Raw genomic sequence first — 18,461 nt, 5'->3', positions numbered from 1 at the left:
GCCCCTAATTTGCCTGACCAAAGGCTCTCTGGGCAGCCACCCAGCCCCCTGGGGATGCCTTGGCCAGAGATACAGAGCTGACTGTGTAAGAAGGAGCTCCAGTTCTGGAGTGTTTCAGGGCCTCTCGGGGGACTGGGATTGGCAGGGGCAGAGCAGGGATTAGGCAACAGCATTCCTACCCCTGGCTATTCCTCGGCTGCTGCAGGATGTAATGGGGCTCTAGGCAGCTGGATATCCCCTGAGGGGGATGGACTGGCCCCAGCAGCTCAGAGCAGGGCAGGCCCAAGCCGCCACCTTCTGTCCCTGCACCAGGCTTTGCAGCAGCACAGGGATGACTTGAGCCTGTATTTCCCCTCTGCTCCCATCCTCCCACTCAGCAGCTCACATAGACAGGATGGCCTCTCCCAGACCTCAGTGCTCCCAGTCCTGTGTCACCTGTTCATCTCAGGGGTGCCTCTCCAGCCCTACCCCCGGCATCTGGCCATCCCCTGGGAACTCAGTGGCGCTACTCCAGCCCAGCTCCATTCTGAGACCCTGAGAGCACATGCGGGGGGAGAGGAGGCTGGTCTGGTCTTTCCTTTGAGACCTGGAGCTGGACCCAGCAGGGTGGCTGCTCTCCAAACCACTGGGCTCCAACCAATGTTTCTCTCAGAGATCCTCCTCCAGTGTTTGCTGCTGCTGCTGTGATTTCTACAAAACCAATAAAGGAATTGGGGTGTGAGCGTGCTTCCTTTGGAGTGACACTCCGGGGTGCACAAGCAGCACCCAGATGTCTGTGGCCGCAGGTCATTGTGTTTAACGGGGGGGGGGGGTGTTTAAATGCATGAGGCACTGGGGGTGCTGTGGGGTAGGGAGAGCCTGTATGGGAGGGAGGGACTCTACCTTAGCCAGAGAGAACCAGGCTCCTGGCACAGAACATGACTGTCGTCTGGGGTTTTGTCACCCAGGAGCTGGAGGAAAGGCAGCTGACACTGAGGAGCACTCACGTCACACCAGCACAGCACACAGAGATGTCACTAATACAAAGGTATCTCTGCATCCAACAAAGGCTGGGACAGAAATCCCCACAGAAGTGGAGCAGGGCCAGGCTGAGATCACAGATCTCCAGTCCAGGAGAGGAAGAGGGTTTTCGGGGCAAGGCATTAGACACAAACAGGCCCATGATGAGAAATTAAAGCTATAAATGACTGTCTGCCATTGTGAGGAGCTGGAACCCCAACTAGTTGACCTGGAATATTTGCACCTGAGGAGGCTCCCAGCCCAGGTAGCCCTGCTGAGCCCTGGGGAAACAAAAAGCAGCAGGGGTTGTAACAGCTGGCTCTGAACTGTACAGGGAGGGAGACACAGTGTAGAAGTCAACGACTTAGATGATGGCATAGAAAGTACGTTTGTTAAGTTTGCAGATGATACCAAACTGGGAGGGATTGCAACTGCTTTGGAGGACAGGGTCATAATTCAAAATGATCTGGACAAATTGGAGAAATGATCTGAGGTAAACCAGATGAAGTTTAATAAAGACAAATGCAAAGTGCTCCACTTAGGAAGGAACAATCAGTTTCACACATACAAAATGGGAAGAGACTGTCTAGGAAGAAGTACGGCAGAAAGGGATCTAGGGGTTATAATGGACCACAAGCTAAATATGAGCCAACAGTATGATGCTGTTGAAAAAAAGCAAACGTGATTCTGGGATGCATTAACAGGTGTGTTGTGAGCAAAACACGAGAAGTCATTCTTCCACTCTACTCTGCGCTGTTTAGACCTTAACTGGAGTATTTTGTGTCCAGTTCTGGGCACCGCATTTCAAGAAAGATGTGGAGAAATTGGAGAGGGTCCAGAGAAGAGCAACAAGAATGATTAAAGGTCTTGAGAATTGGGTTTGTTTAGTTTGGAAAAGAGAAGACTGAGAGGGGAGATGATAGCAGTTTTCAGGTACCTAAAAGCATGTCATCAGAAGGAGGAAGAAAACTTGTTCACCTTAGCCTCTAATGATAGAACAAGAAGCAATGGGCTTAAACTGCAGCAAGGGAGATTTAGGTTGGACATTAGGAAAAAGTTCCTAACTGTCAGGGTAGTTAAACACTGGAATAAATTGCCTAGGGAGGTTGTGGAATCTCCATCTCTGGAGATATTTAAGAGTAGGTTAGATAAATGTCTATCAGGGATGGTCTAGACAGTATTTGGTCCTGCCATGAGGGCAGGGGACTGGACTCGATGACCTTTTGAGGTCCCTTCCAGTCCTAGAGTCTAGGAATCTAGGAATCTATAAGTGAATAGGGGGCCCCAGTGAACCCAGTAAGATCAGAACTCCAAGCAGAGGCAGCTCTCCAGAAGCATTGGTATGCAGGGCCGGCTTTAGGCCGATTCGCCTGATTCCTAGGAATCGCGCCCCGCGCCTAAGAGTGCCCCGCGCCTTAGACACTTTTTTTTTAAACTTACCCCAGGTCCCTGGCTGCGATCTGCTCCGGGGTCTTCCGGGTGGTCCTGCTCCCTTGAGCGAAGCGCAGGCTGGAGCCTGGCAAGCCCCGCGGCCCCGGCTGGAGCCTCGGCTGGAGCGCGGCAAGCCCCGCAGCCCCGCTCTCCTGGCTGGAGCCCCGGCTAGAGCGCAGCAAGCCCCATGGCCCCGCTCTCCCAGCTGGAGCCCCAGCCGGAGCGCAGCAAGCCCCACGGCCCCACTCTCCTGACTGGAGCCCCGGCCGGAGCACTGCAAGCCCCGCGGCCCTGCTCTCCTGGCTGGAGCCCCAGCCAGAGCGCAGCAAGCCCCACGGCCCCACTCTCCTGACTGGAACCCCGGCCGGAGCACGGCAAGGGCATGCACCTCTAGTCGGGGGCAGAGAAATATGCGGGGGGTAAGTGGCGACACAGCTTTGACTGGGGGAGGGGAAACAGGACTCCAGCAAGCAGCGACACCAGCCATGTGGGGGGACAGACAGGATTCAGGCAAGGAGCAACGCCAGCCCCATGCAGGGAGCAGGCTGGGCTCCAACGAGAGCCCTGTGCGGGGCCAGTCTCATGTACGGGGGGAGGGGGGCAGGGCTCAAGAGAGTGGCTCAGGCCAGCCCTGCGCAGTGTCCTGTTTTCCCTTTGAGGAAGATGCTCACCGTACATAGGAGAGGGATTGTTTCAAAAACGATCTCAGTGACAGTGAACTTTGGAAAGGGACATTTCATTCACTTAGGAAGTTTGTCTAAGGGGCCTAGAGTGAAAAGGGAGGCGCTAACATCCATCCAGGCAGCAGGAAGGTCCCAGGAGGCCTGGCTAGTGCTACACAGCAGGAAAGTAAGTGGGTAACTGTAGCTTAGCCAAACCAAATGCCTCCTTCTAGAAATGGAAACTGCCCATGCAAGGGTAACAGAGAGGGCATAGATCATGGCAGGAAACAGCCCAGGTGGAAATTGGGAGGGCAAAGAACCAACAGGGGTGGGGCAGGGGGGGCAACAGTGTTTGGTTTTCTGCAGATAGAAAGTTGGCAACCCTACTGACTGAGCCCCCTTTCCTCCACTCCCCCTTCCAGACCCCTGCCCAAACTGCTCCCCTCCTGACTCCTACCCACCCTACAGCTCTGCCCTGCCTCTTCCAACCAGGGCACAGCAGTCTCTAGCGGCCAAAGGAGGAACTGCAGGTTGCTTTGACAAAATTGCTGGACCACTTCTGGCTGGCCAGAGATCAACAGCCTCTAAACCAGGGGTGGACAAACTACGGCCCGAGGGCTGCATCTGGCCCTCCAGATGTTTTAATCTGGCCCTCGATTTCCCACTGGGGAGTGCGTTCAGGGGCTTGCCTCACTCCATGCGGCTCCTGGAAGCAGTGGCGTGTCCCATCTCTGGCTCCTATGCGTAGGGGCAGCCAGGGGGCTCCATGCACTGCCCCTGTCCCAAGTGCATTCCCCGCAGATCCCATTGGCTGGGAACTGCTGCCAATGGGGGCTGCAGGGGCGGTGCCTGCAGACAGAGAAGTGCACAGAGCTGCCTGGATGTGCATCCATGTAGGAGCTGGAGAGGGGACATGCCGCTGGTTCTGGGAGCTGCTTTAGATATGTGCCACCTAGAGCCTGCATCCCTGACCCCCTCCAGCACCCCAACCCCCTGCCCCAGCCCTGATCCCCCTCCCACGCTCTGAACTCCTCGGTCCCAGCGCAGAGCACTCTCCTGCACCACCAATCCCTCATCCCCAGCCCCACCTCAGTGTCCAAACCCCCAGCCAGAGCCCTCACCCCCTCAGCCCCTCCCACACCCCAACCCCCAATCCTGTGAGCATTCATGGCCTGCCATACAATTTACATAACCAGATGTGGCCCTTGAGCAAAAAAGTTTGCCCAACCCTGCTCTAAACTCTGCCCTGTGGAGTGAGGGGGGGGGCAGCAGCGAGTGGCAGGTGGCTGGGACTCGTCCCCACCTAGCTCAGCTTCCTCCACCCCCAATGGGCTAGGCCTTTCTCAGAATGCCCTTAGGGAGGGAGCAGGTGGCTGAGCAGCTATTCACCCCTAGAGCACCCTGCATGGGCACCCCATGCAACTCGCAGGGTGGGGGCAGGGCAGACCCCTGTTCTCATGCATCCTGGGCAATGACTCCCCTGACCTGGGGTAAGCCTGCACAGACTCTAGGGATTGCTGAATTATTTTGGGGGGTTAGAAAGTCTAGCCTGGCCCAAAGGCTACACTTCTCCCCATGGTCCCCTCCTGTCCCACCTAATCCAGTAAACTGTCCCACTGGACTCCCCCCTTTAATGTGCAAGCTCAACCCCAAACACTCCATGGAAACAAGAACCACGCTCATGCAGTGGGACCTAGATTCCCTGCTGCTCACACTCAGACCTGCCTCTGCTGGTGTGTTTTAGCATAGGGAGTATCAAAGCAGGACCCACAGATTCGGGACCTGAGCTGGCAGGGTGCCTATAGACCCACAAAGTTGGGACCCAGGAGGAGCAGCCAGCCCCAGAGCATGCTGGAGTCTGTCATGGGGCCTACGTGTCAGAGGGACAGTAGCCCTGGCAGGGCAGGGAACTAGGAGCACTTCTGCAAAGGGGCCTTGGGTTGGACTGGATGCAAGCCCCATGTGATCTTAACCCCCGCACTGTCCTTTCTCCGGTACAAAGAACATAAGAACATAAGAACAGCCGTACTGGGTCAGACAAAAGGTCCATCCAGCCCAGTATTCTGTCTACTGACAGTGGCCAATGCCAGGTGCCCCAGAGGGAGTGAACCTAACAGGTAATGATCAAGTGATCTCTCTCCTGTCGTCCATCACCATCCTCTGACAAACAGAGGCTAGGGACACCATTCCTTACCCATCGTGGCTAATAGCCATTAATGGACTTAAACTCCTTGAATTTATCCAGTTCTCTTTTAAACTCTGTTATAGTCCTAGCCTTCACAACCTCCTCAGGCAAGGAGTTCCACAAGTTGACTGTGCACTGTGTGAAGAAGAATTTCCTTTTATTTGTTTTAAACCTGCTGCCCATTAATTTCATTTGGTGGCCCCTGGTTCTTATATTATGGGAACAAGTAAATAACTTTTCCTTATTCACTTTCTCCATATCACTCATCATTTTATATACCTCTATAATATTCCCCCTTAGTCTCCTCTTTTCCAAACTGAAAGGTCCTAGCCTCTTTAATCTCTCTTCATATGGGACCTGTTCCAAAACACTAATCATTTTAGTTGCCCTTCTCTGAACCTTTTCTAACACCAGTACATCTTTTTTGAGACAAGGAGACCACATCTGTATGCAGTATTCAAGATGTGGGTGTACCATTTATTTGTGTAAGGGCAATAAGATATTCTCCATCTTATTCTATATCACTTTTTTAATGATTCCTAACATCCTGTTTGCTTTTTTGACTGCCACTCACACTGCGTTGACATCTTCAGAGAACTATCCACGATGACTCCAAGATCTTTTTCCTGATTCACTGTAGCTAAATTAGCCCTCATCATATTGTATGTATAGTTGGGGTTATTTTTTCCAATATGCATTACTTTACATTTATCCACATTAAATTTCATTTGCCATTTTGCTGCCCAATCACTTAGTTTTGTGAGATCTTTTTGAAGTTCTTCACAGTCTGCTTTGGTCTTAACTATCTTGAGCAGTTTACAGAGTAGCAGCCGTGTTAGTCTATATCCTCAAAAAGAACAGGAGTACTTCTGGCACCTTAGAGACTAACAAATTCATTTCAACATGAGCTTTCGTGAGCTACAGCTCACTTCCGAAGCTAAGGTGCCACAAGTACTCCTGTTCTTTTTGAGCAGTTTAGTACGTCTGCAAACTTTGCCACCTCACTGTTTACCCCTTTCTCCAGATCATTTATGAATAAGTTGAATAGGATTGGTCCTAGGACTGACCCTTGGGGAACACCACTAGTTACCCCTCTCCATTCTGAGAATTTACCATTTATTCCTACCCTTTGTTCCGTGTCTTTTAACAAGTTCTCGGTCCATGAAAGGATCTTCCCTCTTATCCCATGACAACTTAATTCCAAGGAATAGGGCTGTGCTGCTGCTGATGCTGCTGCTGCTAAGTGTGGGCCCAATCTGGCTAGCAAGAAATTCCGCAGGAGTATGACCACTGCCTTCCATAGGTGCAGGGCTGGGCTGGATGTCAGCTCTGTCCCTGCCCCCTCCACAAGCAGGGCTCTGGTCAGGAGCCATGGCCCCAGCTGATCTTTGCACTAGCTTCTCTCGAGGAAAAAGGAGGCAGATGGCACTTGTGTCAGATTCATTCACCCCAGCACCACGTGACTCCAGAGCCAAGGCAGGACTGGCATCCAAAGGAAATGTTCTGTGCTGTCACCAGGTGGCATGCAGAACTGCCAAGGGCACAGCCAGAGGGGTGAGCCTGGTGAGGTTAGCTCCATAGCACATGGGTCAGGCCATCCAGGGCTGCGCAGCAGCCTCGTCAGCCAGCTGCCCCCTGGGGCCTGAGCCACGTCCCATGACAGCCAGTGGCAGGGAACGCCCCGGGCTGGCGGCAATGATGGTTGGGACAGAACTAGCAGCCACAAGGTGGGAGACTCAGTGGGCATGCAGCAGAGAAAGCAGAGCCTCCTCCAGGGCACCTGTCCCCAGAGCACCTGCTGCGGGTGGTTTAGGTTTGAGCTCGCCTCGCACATGGCCTGAGGGAGCCGTGGCCATCTCCACTAGACAGGGGATCTTATTTACAGAGCTCCCACCCACTCCACCCCTGGCCCGGGGTCTCTAGGCGGGTAGGGCACAGTTGTTGCTAGGGTCAGGGCCTGTGCAACCTATTAGGAGACCTAGGGGTCACCTAGGGTGCTAGAATTTGAGGGGTGGCATTTTCTTTGGCAGTGACCGCGGCGGCTGGATCTTAGGCTGCCCCAGTCGCCGCCGGCATTTAGGCAGAGGGAGATGGGGGCTGCGAGAAGCGCCGCCTGCAGCAAGTAAGGGGGGGGTGGCACCCAGGGGAACTCCCCGCCACAGCTCACCCCTGCTCCGCCTCCACCCTGAGCACGCCATGGCTGCTTCACTTCTCCTGCCTCTCAGGCTTGCGGCGCCAATCAGCTTTGGCACCGCAAGCCTGTTAGGTGGGAGAAGTGAAGTAGCGACGGCGTGCTCGGGGTGAAGGCGGAGCAGGGGTGAGCTGGGGTGGGGGGCTGTCTCAGGGCGGGGGGGTGGGAAGATGCCATGGGGGGGGTGCCTCAGGGTGGAGGGGGGGAGCTGCCGTAGGGGAGGAGGTGCAAGGTGGAAGTTTCACCTAGGGTGCGAAACATCCTTGCACTGGCCCTGGCTAGGGGGTTGCCAGTTTCAGTGCGATGTAGTCCTGGAGGTTTCTTCACATGACAATCTTTAATTTAAGATTCAGCTTTAATTTCTGGATACTCCAGGCCAATCCTGGAGCACTGACAAGCCTAGTTGTTGCAGCTGCTCAGAGCTAAGGCTGGGCTGCCCCCCACAGAAGAAGTGCCAGGAGCCAAGTGACTATCTATCCCAAATTGGGCAGGACAGTCCCAAAATACAGAGTTCAAGTCCCGGTTCCAGGCATTTGTCCAGATTCCCTGGAGCGTCACTCCATGCCAGTCCAAGGCTCAGGGGTAGCACCAGCCTCTTCCCAATGGGGCGCCTGAGGTGAGCCTTAACCCCACATCACCATGATACCCCGCCCCCTGCTCCTCCTCTCCCCCCACAAACCCCATCCCATAGCCAGGCTGGAAGCCAGAACCAGGCCATGGAAAGAGCCACCCAGGGAGCCTAGGCCACTGTGGAGTCCCTAGGATCCTCCACCTGTCCTGGGCGGTGCACCTGGGGGAGCGGGACATGGGTTGGGGGCTTCTCTCAGGCACCCTAGTCCCTTGCCCAGGACAGGTGGAGGGTCCAGGGCCCCCCCTTACCATGGCCCAGTTCAGGCTTCCGGCCTAGCCTGGAGGCAGGGCCTCGGGGCAAGAGAAAGAGCAGGGGGGCAGGGCCACAGAGTGGAGTGGGGCTCCTGTGCGTGTCCTATTTTTGCATTCTGAAAAGGTGGTCACCAGAGAGCAAAGCTATGAGCACCACTCCCTGGCAGTGCCAGGCGTCAGCACAGGAGGAGGCAGCACCTCAACCTGCCTCCACGAGGGTCTCACTCACTGCTGGCCTGGGTTTGAGTTTGCTCGGCTGCAAAAATCCAGCTGTAAAGAGCCAAGGAGGGGAAATGGGGTTGTGTCCTTGAGTACTTCCTTAGGCCAGCAATGAAAGCAGGTGGAGCTGGGCTGGGCTAAGGGAGCAGCTACTGGTGTTTACCCTGTTAGATCCTGGGCTGCCATGCCCTGTGCTGCCTGTCTAGGTGTGGGCACCACAAGCTCTGTCGGCTGATGGATCTTTACCAAAAAAACCCTTTTCCCTGTGTTCCTTGGGCAGCTGAAAGACATGGTGGAAAGAGAGCAACCTCAAAACCAAGTGTTCCAAGCCAGCTCGGTCACTCACTTACCTGCTGGTGTCAAACCGCACCAGTGCCCTAATCCACCAGAGAGGTAACCAGGTGAAATGGGGCAAGCATGGCCAGAGATTATAATGTGAATCACTTGCCCTCCTCCCTTCCCCCCAGCTCCATAAAGGAACTCAAATGGCTCCTAGGCCCCCTCCCCCACTGGTTCAGATAAAGGCTGTTCTGCCGGGGGCTCAGGGGAAGAAGCCCAGTGCCCAGCCCCCACACCCCAGCAGCTGAGGGCAGAGCTAAGCTGGTGTTGAGGGTGTCCCTAACAATGCTTGGGGAGCTGCAGAGACTCAAGCAAGCCCTAGCCCCCGGGAGCATGGGGCCGATGGTGGTGGTGGTGTGGGGAAGCAGAAGTGGAGTTGGTGGAGGCAGGCTGCACATTCACTCTGTTATAGGAGGGGACAGTCAGTGCGGTGGATCTGGGATGCTGGCCCCTGCAGAAGGGTGGCAGGAAGGGCTGGTCGCTCCTTAGGGGCTGACCCTGCTCCTGGGCTTCCCAGAATGGTTACTGGACAGGGGAGCTCCGGCCTCAGCCTGGCCCTTTGCTGGGTGCTGTCCCCTTTCCTGCCCAGCTCTCTGCCCCACTGCTTGCAGGCTGGAGCGGGCACATCTGTCCAGGGGTATGTGACATGAAGTGAGATGTGATCTCACTCTGGAGCATGCCTCTATCCCTGGCAGCTCCTCCTTCCCCAGGAGCTGTTCCCGGGCTCTCGGCTTTAGGGGTTCTTTCCATGGGTGTAGTTTGGAGTGGCAAGGGATGTTGACCTGACTGGAGCTGCTCCCCCAAATATAGAAGTCAAACTAGGCCTATAGTTCTTTCTCCTGTGCCCCCTTTAGAGTATTTAGCATATTATATTTCAGGGGTCAGCAACCTTTCAGAAGTGGTGTGCCGAGTCTTCATTTATTCACTTTAATTTAAGGTTTCGCATGCTGGTGTCATGGAGTCCCCAGGCGATGCTCTGGAACTGCTCCCCACAAAGCCAGGCAGGATTTTGGGGAGCCTCCTCTCCCTTGGAGCAGACTGTCTTCAGGGCAAGAAGCTCACACGTCTTCACCTCCTGGGTCTCCCCTAGGAGCATTCAGAATGTGCCCCTCTGTGCACTTCCCACAGCGAGTCCGCCCAGGCAGGGTCCTGGGGAAGCCAGTGGGTCCTACACCCCCACTTCGCAGTCAGATGTGACTCTCAGCCAGCCAGTAAAACAGAGGTTTATTTAGATGACAGGAACAGAGTCCAAAACAGGTCTTGCCGGTACAGACAACAGGACCCCCTTTAGTTAGGTCTATCTGGGGCCCCAGGGAGGCCCCAGCCCCGTTGGGAGGCCCGAGCCTCGTTGGGGCTCCCTTCTGTCATAAACAGATAGCTAAGGGTTAATGTCTCTTTCACCTGGAAAGGGGTAACAAACAACACCTGACCAGAGGACCAATCAGGAAACAAGACTTTTTCAAATCTGGGTGGAGGGAAGTTTTGGGTTTGAGTCCTTTGTTCTTGGTCTGTTCTCTTTCTCAGCTCTGAGAGTGACCACAGGAATCTCCAGGCTTTCTAATCTTCTGTTTCCAAGTTGTAAGTACAAGGATAGTAAGACAATAGGTTTATATTGTTTTTTTTTGTATTTACATGTGTGTAGTTGCTGGAGTGTATTCTTTTTGGATAAGGCTGTTTATTCATTTTTTTTTAAGCAATTAACCCTGTATATTGTCACCTTGAACAGAGACCCTTTTATGTCCTTTTTCATTCTTTTTATATAAAGCTTTCTTTTTAAGACCTGTTTGAGTGTTTTTCACTGGTTAAGGCTAAGAAACGAAGGGAGGGGGGAAAAATCTCTTTGTGTTAGATTTACTAAGCCTGACTTTGCATACCCTCTGGATGAGGGGGGAGAGAGATTAGATCTCTCGGTACTTGTGTTTCAAGGACATGAAGCAGGGAGTATCCTAGGGTTCCCCCGGGTGGGGAAATCTGGGAGGAGGTAAAGAGGGTGGAATCCCTTTGTTTAGATTCACGGAGCTTGAATCTGTATATCTCTCCAGGAACCCAGAGAGGGAACACCTGGAGGGGAAGAGGGAGAAGGGAAGTGGGTTATTTCCCTTTGTGGTGAGACTCAAGGAATCGGGGTCTTGGGGTCCCCTGGGAAGGTTTGGGGGGACCAGAGGGTATCAGGCCCTAAAATTCCTGATTGGTGACAGCGATATCAGATCCAAGCTGGTAATTAGCATGAAACCTCCAAAGCTTAACTTCTCATGTTCTGAACTCTAAGGTTCAGATCTGAGTAGAAGAGTTATAACACCTTCCATTTCCCAGCCAGCTTCCAAGCTGAAAAACTCCCCCCAGCCTCTCACTCAGGGTATGGCTACACTTGAAATTTCAAAGCCCTGCCACGCAGTGTGAAGTGTGAGTGTGGTCGGAGCACACCCCTGAGCGCGAAAGTTGCAGCGCTGTAAAGTGCCAGTGTAGCCAAACCCTCAGCCTTTGTTCAGTTTCCCAGGCAAAGGTGTCACCTGGCCTCTAACCCCTTCTTGGGTCCTCATGTTACATGCTCAGGTATCCTCTCTCAAGGCCAGTCTCCCATCCCCAAAGCAGACCTTCCTCCCAGGCCAACACTCCCCACTCAGCATTCAAAGAGCACATTAAGAACAGTCCCAGTTCGTCACAGCTGGTAATGCATTTTAATGTCTTTTAGGTTTCTCTATATATAATATAGCTAAACTATTGTTGTATGTAAAGTAAATAAGGTTTTCAAAATGTTTAAGAAGCTTCATTTAAAATTAAATTAAAATGCTGATCTTAAGCCACCAGCCTGCTCAGCCCACTCCCGGCCTGGGGTTCCGTTCACCTAGGCCAGCAGCAGGCTGAGCAGGGCCTGCGGCCAGAACCCCAAGTTGGCAGCAGGCTAAGCGGGGCCGGCGGCTGGGACCCCAGCTGCCAAGGGGCCGGCAGCCAGAACCTCAGACTGGCGGTGGGCTGAGGGGGGCCAGCACCCCAGAACAGCAGCAGGCCGAACTGCTGAGCCCACTGCCGGTCTGGGGTTCTGTCCGCTGGCTCCTGCCAGCCAGGATCCCGGCTGCCAGCCCCACTCAGCCCGCTGCCAGTCTGGGGTTCTGGCTGCCGCTCCCTTGCCAGTTGCAGTCCCAGCCGCCAGCTCTATTCAGCCTGCTGCCAGCCTGGGGTCCTGGCCCTGCCCACATAGAGTGGGTACCTACCTTCTCCCTGGTTCTGGCCCTTTTTCTTCCACTCTCTCTCTGCACTGAGCTGAGGGTGGGGGTGCACTGAGCACAGGGCTGGGGGTGAAGGAGCAGGCTGGGGGTTGGGGTGTAGGGTCTGTCCAGGAGCTAGAATGAGGGAGGGAGCTCAGGGTTGGGGCAGGAGGTTTGTATGTGGAGCGCTTACCTGGGCAGCTCCCATTTGGTGCAAGGGGTGCAAAATGAGAATGGGGGGGCACAGGAGCTCCTATTTGGTGCTCAGGGTGGGGGGTGGGGATGTGGGGAGTGCAAGAGTCAGGGCATGGTGTGTGGGGGGTGCTGGGTATGTGTGAGGAGTGCAGGAGTCAGGGCAGGGGGTGTGGGGAGTGCAGAAGACAGGGCAGAGGGATGGGGGCGTGTGAGGGGGTGCACGAGTCAGGGCATGGGGTGTAGGGGGGCTGGATATGAATGGAAGGTGCAGGAGTCAGGGATGGGGTTGTGAGGGGGATGCAGGGAGCTGGGGTGCAAGGGGGCGCAGGGGTCAGGGCAGAGGTCTGGGGGCGTTTGAGGGGGTGCAGGAGACAGGGTATGGGGGTGAGGGGGCTGGGTATGTATGGAAGGTGCAGGAATCAGGGATGGGGTCATGTGGGGGTGCAGGGGGCTGGGGTGCAAGGGGGGTGCAGGGTCAGGGCAGAGGGCTGGTGGGGTGGGCTGGGATCAGGGGATGCTCCCAGACCCCTGCCCTGAATGGCTCATGGCAAAGGGCTGGAGGGATACGCCTCCCTCCTAACCCCCTTCCCCAAGGCCCTACTCCTGCCTCCCTTCCCCACCTCGTTACCGGTCTGAGCAGCGAGGGCCTGGGGCTCCTCTTCTCCACTCCCTCGCAAGGGCCATCGGTGGCAGGGAGGGAGAGGAGGTGAGGCTCAACGCAGCACGCTGGGGGAAGAGGCAGGGGAGGGGGAAGCTTGGCTGCCGGCGGAGCCTGCCCTACAGCAGCAGCCGGCAGGACCAAGCTTACTTCTGCCCTCTCCCCCGTCAGAGAGAGCAGTAGGCGAGGGGGCAGAGAAGAGCTGGCTGGGTCGGGCAGCATTTTTAATGGCACACTGCTGCCTGCTGGGGTCCGGCTCAGCCCACTGCTGGGGTTCAGCAACAGACTGAGCCGGACCCCAGCAGGCAGCAGTGTGCCATTAAAAATAGGCTCGCGTGCCGTCTTTGGCACACATGCCATAGGTTGCCGACCCCTGTTATATATCAACACTATGTCCAGTCTCCGCCTACTCCCCATCCAATAGGGAGACCTCTATTGCAGGTCTAACACCCTATTGGCTTCCCCTCAGCTCCTCTTGCCCGTAGGGCAGGTGCATGGGCTCTGTGGCCCTGGGCTGCCTGATCCCCTTCCATATTCACTTGGGGCATCTCACTCGCCCTCTCCTGGGAACATCCCGGGCAGCTCTGGTCGTTCTGGAGCGTCCTTAGCATTCTGCTGCTCCGCAGTCCTGCGCATGATCACAGCAGCTGCTGGATGGGAGAGGGAATCCAGGCATCCTTCCAGGCACTGCTGACCCAAAGGAAATCTCTGCTGGGGAAGTGGCAGCAGCCCGCCCATTCCAAGCCCCACCTGGGAGTGCTGGGGGAGCCAGTGAGCATCCACCTGGGGGCTTGCTAACAGTGGAGGTTGTAGAGATAGCCAGGGTCTCTGGGAGCCACAGCTCCAGATTCCTGCTGGCCCCACATGGGACATCCTGCAGCTGGGCAAGCAGTGAGGAAGAGTGACAGCTCCAGTAAGTAACTAGCTTTGCCTAAAGGAAATAGTATTGCAGATAAAACTGCTTCTGAATTGCTGCCTGGGGACAGCCCCAATGGCCTTCCCACCTGTCCCCTGCCTCTGTCAGTGCCTGGTGCACCCTGCTCCAGTGTGCGGAAGTCAGGGCCCTGCACCCCCCACTTCCTGTGATTCACCGTGGCTCTCAGCCAGCCAGTAAAATGGAAGGTTTATTAGACAACAGGAACATAGTCCCAAGCAGGGCTTGTAGGTACAACCAGGCCCCTCTGGGGAGCAAGGATCTTAAACCCCAGACTTGGGGTTCCCTGCCAGCCCAGAACTGAAACCAACAAACTCTCTTCCTTTGTCCAGCTTCCCAGGCAAAGGTGTCCAGTCCCTCCACCCTGGCTCAGGTACTGTCCATCACCTAAACTCATCCCCTGCTCTCATAGAATCATAGATCATTAGGGTTGGAAAGGACCCCTCAGGAGATCATCTAATCCAACCCCCTGCTCAAAGCAGGGCTAATCCCCAAATGGCCCTCTCAAGGACTGAACTCACAACCCTGGGTTTAGCAGGCCAATGCTCAAACCACTGAGCTATCCCTCTCCCATCCCCTAGGCAGATAGTCCCCACTGTCACACAGGGCAACCTGTAAAGCACTTCTAAACTACAGCCAACTCCCAGACTGGGCTGTAGGGGGCCTGCCTGACCCTGCCTTGTGAGCAGCCCATACCCTGCAGCATGGTCATTGGGAACCTTCCCCATCCTTATCCCAGCCACTGCACATGCAGATGTTGTGCACCATATAGAGACAGCAAATTCTTTCTTTCTTTCAGCTTGCTGAGCTCTGTTTGACCTGCCCAGCAGCTCCACTAGCTAACTGGCCCTGGCAGCAGGAGCTCTTCCTGGCCCTGGTAACTGGGCTGCCTCACCTTCCCTCCAGGCTCCCTTTGTTCCTGGGGACACTCGGCACCCCTTTTCTCACTTGGCACCTTCCTTTCCACAGCCATGTCCCCTGCCCGCTTCCCCCTTTGGCTGTAAGATCTGTAGTGGCGCCTGCAGGCTGAGGGTCGCCCTGTGCTGTGGTTGCACGCACTGTGGTCACACAGGGCCTGCTCTATGCCTGGTAATGCACTCTGGAGCTGGGATAGTGCCAGCCTCCAGGTCCTTGTTCACACTCTCTCCAAACCTCCCACAGAGCCCGCTGAGGTCACAACTTAGCCAGGGACTGTCCCCACAAGAAATCAAGGGGCCTCCCTGGCTGGCTCTTAGGCCTATCTCCATGAGGTGTCCATGTCAATCAGGACAGCCATGTCATTACAATTGGGCTTGTTACTCTGATCTAGCCCTTGCTCACGTTGGCCAGTGCCAGCTCAGAGGTTACGTCTTCACCATGGGTGACTGGCACCCAGGGATGAGCCCCAGGCTGGCCTGCTTCACAATCCTGGCCCCCTGGTAGGTAAACCAATCACAGGGCGCTTTGCTGCAACTCTTAGATTGTGCTTCACCCTTGGCATCCCGTGTGCCCTCTTCTGAAATGGCCACTATGCTTCTGAGCCCCCAGCCTCCTACCCTGCAAACCGCTTCCCCTGGCCCAGGCAGGCCACTCCCCAGAGCCACCCTGCCCTCTGGTAAGTGAAAGCGAGGGGGTGTTTGGCTGCTGATCCCCTTCAGTTGAGGCAGGGCAACCCCCCTGTGCTCAGTGCACCCCCCTCTTGGGGGACCCTCAGCACTGGGGAGGTGGAGAGCATGAGTCTAGTTCCCTGATTCCCTCCTGCTGCTGACTAAAGGGCACAGGAATCACACAGTGAAATCAGCAGGCAACAGAGGGAAGGGATCAGGAGCCCCTTGGGGCCCAGGACAGGGGGATCTCTGGAGGGTGCAAGGCAGGGGGTATCCCAGGCAGTCTGTCCAGTGCCATGCAGCACACACAACACTTGTGCATTTTGCAGCTGCCACAAGTAGCTGGCAAAATATGTCAGGTGTTTGTCAAGGGAGCAGATCCCTGTCCTATGCCCTGCAGCCAAGAGGAAGGTGCAGCGAGCTCCAAGCCCAGAAGTCCACCAATAGCTTGTCAATGTGGTCCAAAGGCCTATTACACAGCTGCCTCCTCAGCAACCTCAAGAGAGACTACAGTCCTCATAGATTATAGCTCAGGGTAATGGAGCAACTGCACAAAGGGGATGCAGGCAGAGCAGGCAGAGAACCCAGTTCTAGGGTCTGACAGCCATGGCTTATGCACTCTGCTGCCCCAGCGCTCAGGGGCTCTGCGCTGAGTTACGTGCTTTCCACACCCCATTAACCCTGCAGCTCCTTGTCCCGCCCTGTTGGCTAGTTGGGAGATGAAGGCTGATTGCTGCTGCTGCTGCTGAGCTGACAGAGAACACAGATAGTGCCTCCCACTGCCCACTTGAGAGCCTATGTCTGGTTCCTGCTGGCGACCCACCATAGGTGCTGTCCCTGGACAATGCTGTCTCTAGCCCTCCCACAAGGCTCAGTGCCCTAGCGCTAGCTCACTCCTGAGGGGTGCCTGCTGGCTGGAATGGCGCCTCTAGCTGCAACACCAGCATGGCCCAGTGTGTATCTGCAGGAGCAAACCCACCTGTGGGGGGATCTGTATATGCTAGGGTGAGGCTATTCTACTTCACCCCATTCTAGGTGGCAGTGACTGTCCAGGTGGTGATAAGGTTTGGTTATGTTAGGGCTGTAGCATTCGTCTTTGGGCTACAGGAGCTGTCCCTTTAAAAACAAGCTGGTGCTCCCATTTTAGGGCAGGAGGTCTCACAACAAATTCTTGGTGACCTCAGAGTGCAGCCACCAACTCTTGCTGGTGGTTACACTGACTATATTTCCTACAATATGTAATTAACCTTAGGAAAAACAAATTAATAAGCACAGATACAGATCCAAAAGAATGGGATTTATTTGTGTAGGGGTTTTTTTTGCAGACTCAGTCAAAATAACATGAAGTTGTCTCTATTCTTTAATGGACCTACACAGACTAGAAACACAAATAAGGTGCTTTGCACTTTCTTCTCTTTTTCGTTGTTGTTTCTTTTGGTTTTTTGGTTGCTTTTTCTTTGGACTTGTGGGCTAGTAAGTTTGCTGCTGTGAACAATGCTAGTTGTGTATTTGTTAACATCACTTTTCACAGCAGAATTGCTGGCTAGCAGAGAGGCTGGGAAAAGTAACATTAACAAATATACAAGTGTCACGTTTCACAGCAGGCTTGTATGGGATGAGTTTGGGAGTGCCTCAGTGCCAGCTCCCACACAATCTCCTCCTGTACTTTGCACTGATTGACTGACCCAGCAGAGTGGCCAGGAACAGCCTGGGCCAGGGGACTGAACTGCCCCATGGCCCCGAGATGCAGCTCCCAGAGGTGAGGCTGCTGGCAGCCTGTGGAGTAGGGGATGCTGTCTTGTTGCTGTCCAAGGATAATCAGAGGGCTCGTCCCCAGAGCTGCACAATTTGTTAAACCACAATTTACAATGATATGCAAATTACTTGCTAATATTCACATCAGATCGTTATATAATTTGCTTCCAGTCTCACTCATGGAGCTGCACTGACCCTGGCAGTGCTGGGGGGCGGGGGAGAGTAGGGCAGGCAGGCAAGCCCCGTGGGGTGCTCTGGGGGGCTGAGGAAGAAGTCCCATGCAGCTTTCTCTTACTGCCTGATGACTCATGGCTGGGCTTCCTGTTGTATAAACAGGAAGGCATTTGTGCTTCATGTCCCGATCAGAGTCCCATCCAGCTGTGAGCCCTGGGGCTCGGCCCAGGGGAGCCACGGGCAGCATCTAGGCAGAAGAGACGCCGGGGGGTCTGGGGCACTCAGTCCCCTTGGCCTGGGGCAGTCCCAGGGGAGCAGGGGTTGTGGCTGAGTGGGAAGGGTGCTCCTGCAGGGCACAGCTGGCCAGGTTTCCTGTTTGGAGCCCCCTCCCAGGCAGAGATTGGAGCGGAAACGGGAAGCAGTGCTGGGCCTGAGATTAGCCATGCAGCCCGGAAGCAAGGCCAGCAGGGACAGGTGACGTCAGCCTGCCCCGCACCACTGTGTCCTTCCCCAGCCCCCGCTGCCCTGTAGACAACTGCTTCTTGCCCAGCTCCTGCCTGGTGCTGTCTGGCTCCCTGAGGGACAGCCAGGCAGTGTCCTCCTGCTCCCTGGGGGCTTGTACAGAACAAACCAAAGCCCCTGCCCCCCTCCCTTGGGTCTCTAGGGTTCAGCAGCATCTACAAGAAAGGGGCATCTAGACCAGGGCCTCAGCTACCTGGGCTAAAGAACCCTTGTGGGCTGCCTGGGCTGCCAGCCAAGCCAGCTAGTTATCAAGGCCCAGCTGGCAGGCTAACACAGCGCCCCCTGCGGGTTAAACCCCATTCCACAGGCAGGGGCAGTGAAGTTTAGGGCTCACGGGCTGCTGGTACTGAACCGAAAAAGTACAATGCACCCCACCATGGGCAGCCAAGACCTTTCCTCAGTTCCCTATGCACCCCACAGCTGCACAGCCACATGTCCTGGATCCAGAAACTGCAGCTCCATGGCAATGCTGGGCCCACCTGGTGTCAGTGTGAGGTTGGCTGACTAGCCCTGCAAAAGACTC

The sequence above is a fragment of the Gopherus evgoodei genome, chromosome 8, assembly GCF_007399415.2.
Source record: "Gopherus evgoodei ecotype Sinaloan lineage chromosome 8, rGopEvg1_v1.p, whole genome shotgun sequence".
NCBI lineage: Eukaryota > Metazoa > Chordata > Testudines > Testudinidae > Gopherus > Gopherus evgoodei.
The sequence above is the reverse complement of the archived record's forward strand: the minus strand, read 5'-3'. Positions refer to the sequence as shown.